This window comes from Chrysochloris asiatica, unplaced genomic scaffold, assembly GCF_000296735.1.
Source record: "Chrysochloris asiatica unplaced genomic scaffold, ChrAsi1.0 scaffold00119, whole genome shotgun sequence".
Classification (NCBI taxonomy): Eukaryota; Metazoa; Chordata; class Mammalia; order Afrosoricida; family Chrysochloridae; genus Chrysochloris; species Chrysochloris asiatica.
In genome coordinates this window covers 4,583,367-4,588,509 of record NW_006408637.1, presented here as the reverse complement: position 1 = coordinate 4,588,509, position 5,143 = coordinate 4,583,367, and the positions used below count along the sequence as shown (strand labels likewise).

Genomic DNA, 5,143 nt, shown 5'->3' with positions numbered 1-5,143 from the left:
AGACCCCCAATGAGATGGACTGGCCAGGTGGCAGCATTGATGGCGTCAAGTGTGGCAGCGGTAGTGAGGTTGGCCCAGGATCGAACATTGTTTCATTCTGCTGTGCATGGGGTCGCTATGAGTCGGTTCCGACTTGATGGCACCTGACAACAACAACAAATTTTACTTGCACGCAATATTAAAGATATTGTATGATGATTTCCGCATTCTGCTGGAATACCTCTTTTGGAATGGGCACAAATATCTATCTTTTCCAATCAATTGGCCAACTAGCTATCTTCTAAATTTCCTGGCACAGATGAATGACAGCCTCCAATGTTGCATCACTTTGCTGAAAGATTTCAGTTTATATTCCATTAATTCCAGGAGCCTTGTTCATTTCCAATGCTTTTAGTGTACCTGGGACTTATTCCTTTAGTATTATTGGCTATTTGTCACATGCTACCACTTGAAATGGTTAAACATTGACCATTTCTTGAGGCTTGATTTTTTTTTTTCAGTTCTTTCACCCTGAGAAATGCTGAGCGTGTTCTTCCCTTTCTGTTTTCTAACTCCAAGGTCTTTGCACATTATACTATATTTGGTTTTGTCTTCTTGAGCTGCCCTTTGAAATTTTATGTTCACCTCTTCGAATTCATTTCTTTCATTTGCTTTAGCATCTCTAAACTATAGAGGAAATTTCAGAATCTCTTCTGGCATCTATTTATTCTTGCCTTCTTTCTTGTCTTTTTAATGACCTTTTGCTCTCTTCCTGTATGATGTTCTTGACGTCATCTCACAACTCTTACGGCTTTTGGTCATTAGTGTCTAATGCATCAAATCTATTCTTGAGGTGATATCTAAATTCAGATGGGAAGAGTTCATGGTCATATTTTAGTTCTCATGGGCTTGTCTAATTTTCTTCAGCTTCAGCATGATGAGCAATTGCAAATGAGCAACTGATGGTCTGGTCTGGTCTTGTTTTGGCTGATGACATAGAGCTTTTCCACTGTCTCAACAGATATGATCAATTTAATTTCTGTGTATTCCATCTGGTGAGCTCCCTGTGCATAGTCGTCTTTTATGTTGTTTAAAAAAGGTATCTGCAGTGAAGAAGTCATTGGTCTTGTAAAATTCTTTCACGTGACTTCCAATATCATTTCTATAACCAAGGTCATACTTTCCAACTACTGATCCTTCCTCTTTGTTTCTAATTCTTGCATTCCAACCACCAGTAATTATCATTACATCTTGTTTGCATGTTTGATCCATTTCAGAAAGACGAAGTTGGTAGAATTCTTCAATATCATTATCACTGACTTTAGTGGCTGGTGCGTAAATTTGAAGTTGTATTAACTGGTCTTCCTTGTAAGCGCATAGATATTACCCTATCACAAACAATGTACTTCAAGCTAGATCTTGAAATGTTCTTTTTGATGATGAATGAATGCCATTCATCTTCAATATCAATTTTGGAATTATAAACCATGTGATTATCAATTTCAAAATGCTCTGAAACCTTTCTATAAGACTAAGAGTTTTTTTCATTATCTGGATTCCCATGTAGGTTCATTTGAAAAATGACAATGAAAAAAAATCCAGAAGACACCATTTCTGCATTTTAAAAATATACTATTTATGTTGGGATTCTACACAATATCCACTCCACTGCCGTTAAGTGGATTCTGACTCAGTGACTCCGAAGAACAGAGTAGAACTGCCCCATATAGTTTGGTGGTACTGTGCCGTGGAGTTGGTTCTGACTCATTTGTGGTTGTTAGGTGATATCGAGTCGGTACCCACACATAGAGACCTTATGCACAGAAGAACGAAACACTGCCTGATCCTGGGCCAACCTTAATATTGTTGCCACGATTGAGTCCATCGATAATGCCACTTGGCCACTCCATCTCCTTGGGGGTCTGCCTCTTTTTCTCTGACCCTCCACCTTACCAAACATGATATCCTTCTCCAGCAACTGGTCCCTCCTGATCATATGTCTGAAGCATAAGAGACGAAGTTTGGCCATCCTGGCCTCCAAAGAGCACTCTGGCTGCACTTCTTCCAACACAGATTTGTTGGCAGCCCATGCCACTTTCAATATTCTCCTCCAACACCATAACTCAAAAGCATCAATTCTTCTATGGTCTTTCCTATTCACTGTCCAGCTTTCGTATGTATATGAGGTTATTGAAAATACCATGGTTTGCGTCAGGTGCACCTCAGTTCTCAAGCTGATGACATATTTGCTCTTCAACACTTTAAAAAGGTCTGTGCAGCAGATTTGCCTAATGCAATACGTCGTTTGGTTTCTTGACAGCTGCTTCCATAAGTGTTGATAGTTGATACAAGAAGAATGAAGTCCTTGACAACTTCAATCCTTTCTCCTTTGATAAGAATGTTGTTCATTGAGACCATGTATAGGGTTTCCAAGGTTGTAAGTATTTCATTTCTCTCCCATAGAATGCTGGTAGTTTCAAACTATGGACCCTGAGGTTAGCAGTCCGACTCGTAACCAGAGCTCCTTGCCCCATATAGTTTACAAGGCTGTAAATACTTACGAAAGCAGACTATCACCTTTTTCTCTCACAATTTGGCTGGTGGGTTCGAACCACTGACGTTTCTGTTACCAGCTGATCATTTAATAAGTGTTCATTACACAATATTATGTTGTTGTTCTTAGGTGCCTTCACAAGTATTATATACTTTTTAAAAACCCCAATATTTAATAATACTTGTATTATAATTTACAGAAATGCTAATATTCCTTGCTCATGGCTAACAATAGTGGTAACTTTGGGCTAAATCAGTTCTTAAAGGTTTTGACTAAAATCCCAAGATTAATTCACTTTAAGTGAGCACTAGTAGCACAGTAATGGAGTCCTGGTGATGCTGTGGGTTGGGCATTAGGCTCCCAACTGCAAGGCTGGTAGCTCACCACTTCAGTATAAAGATGAGGCTGTGTGCTCCTGTAAGATTTCAAGTCTCAGAAACTTGAGATAGGGTCACAGTGAGCTAGAATAGAAGAGATGGTAGTGGGTTTTGGGGTAGTACAAAGGAGCTCTGGTAGCACAGTGGTTACGAATCGGGTTGCTAACCTCAAGGTCAGCAGTTCAAAACTACCAGCGGTTCCGTGGGAGAAAGACGAGGCTTTCTGCTCCCGTAAAGATTTACAGCCTTGGAAACCCTGTGCAGGGTCACCATGAATTGGAACTGACTGCACAGTACTTAACAACAACAGCACAATGGTTAAAGTGCATGGCTGCTAAGTGAAAGGGCAATTTGAATATACCCAGCGGCTCTATAGGAGAAACATGTGGTAGTTTACTTTCACTTTATAGCCTTGAAAACTCAATGGGATCGCTGTAAGTTGGAATTAACTCAAAAGCAAACAGGTTTGGTTTTTGTTTTTGGAAGGTCAGCAAAACTAGCCCTGGCCAAAGAATGGTTAGGAGCTCTGCTGCTAACCAGAAAGCTGGTGGTCTGGAGGAGAAAAGGCCTGTCAATATGCGCCTGTAAAGATTACACTGTAGGAAATTACAGTACGGGGGGGTAGTTCTACTCTGTCATATGGAGTGAGAATAGCTATAAGTTAGAATTGACATGGCAGCATCCAACAAAAGGCTCAGTGAGCTAAATGCACATAGAATCTATGGTTGTTGTTTTTTATAGTGAATTATTGATGTAAAACTCCAGTGGAGAAACAGATTTTCTAGAACCATATAATGACAGTAATGCCACAGTGTTTTGTGGCTTTCTGATACAGTTTTTGAACCAAAGAGAGATTATACACTTTATGTTAACTCCTGGAATCCAGTTCCTTGAGAGTTCATCTATCCTAACGGGAGTCCTGGGGCGCTGTACGATAAGCATTGGGCCGCAAGGTCCATTTGAACCCCAAGGTCAGCCATTCAAACTTACCAGCTGCTCCTTGGAAACCCTAAACAGGATCGCTATGAGTCGGAAGCAACTCAATGACATTTAACAACAATGAGGATTATACTGTATCTGGTAGCAAAAAAGATGACTTAATAAATGACTCCTAGTTTTATATGCATTTGAGGGTGGGGACCTTCATGCTTCCCTTACTGATTATTACAAAAACATGATTCGTTCAGAAAGACAAATGTGTGGAGAGTTGTGGTCAGCACAATCAGCCCCACAGCCTGTGAGATGTGGATAAACGCTGACCAAAAAAATGGAATGAAAAAGATGCAAATTGGAAAAAGGGAGGGAAAAAAATGACTCAAAAGACTGTCGTGAACTTAATAGTAGTATCCTCATGAATAGATGAGTTTCTATGAAAGATGCTCATGAGACAGCAGTTATGGTGGTACCCAAATAGTGCCATGAAAAAAATAGTAGAGAGTAATAATAAAAAAAGATGACATTAAAACAGAGGATACTAATAAAATAAACTGAGACTTCTAGTCTAGCATGGACAATATCCAGTATAGTTCATATATTCAATATATGAATCGAAAGCAAAGTGAAAGAAGGGCAAAAATAACCAAAGCTTCAAAGCAGCTTAAGTTTGGCTTGGCATAATCTCTTCAAAATGCCACAAGACAAAGATTTTGCATTCAAAATTTATAAACGATTGCAGCTTTCTCCAAATGAAAGCAATTTGTTTCTACACATTAACTTGGCATTGTTTTACAATTTGAGTAAAATCAAGTTTCTTTTGGGAACGTGAATCAAATACTTTCCTTTTGATGAACATAGCTGTATTGATTTATTAGATACAATGAGTCAGAACAGATATGACAGCACTTAACAACAACAAATCCAATATGCAGGATTATCTTATCAGTTATTAAACAAAATTCTGTCAAATAGTATTATGACTGTGTGGTATGTCGTTTTTGGTGTTGTTAGGTGCCATCGTGTCAGTACCGACTCATAGCGACCTTATGCGAAGAAGAACGAAACACTGCTCAATCCTGGGCCAACCTCATTATTGTTGCTACGCTTGAGCCCATTGATGCTGCCACTCTGCCAATCCATCTGACTGGGGGCCTTCCTCTTTTTCTCTGACCCTCCACCTTACCAAACATGATATCCTTCTCCAGTGACTGGTTCCTCCTGACAATATGTCTGAAGTATGAGAGACGAAGTTTGGCCATCCTGGCCTCCAAGGAGCACTCTGGCTGCACTTTTTCCA

The 5,143-nt window shown here is 39.6% G+C and overlaps 1 protein-coding gene across 1 annotated transcript in view; it reads right to left on the bottom strand.

Moving 5' to 3' along the window:
- Positions 1 to 5,143, bottom strand: part of EXO1 (exonuclease 1) — an 84,833-nt gene that overhangs the window by 8,863 nt on the left and 70,827 nt on the right. The window lies entirely within an intron of this gene.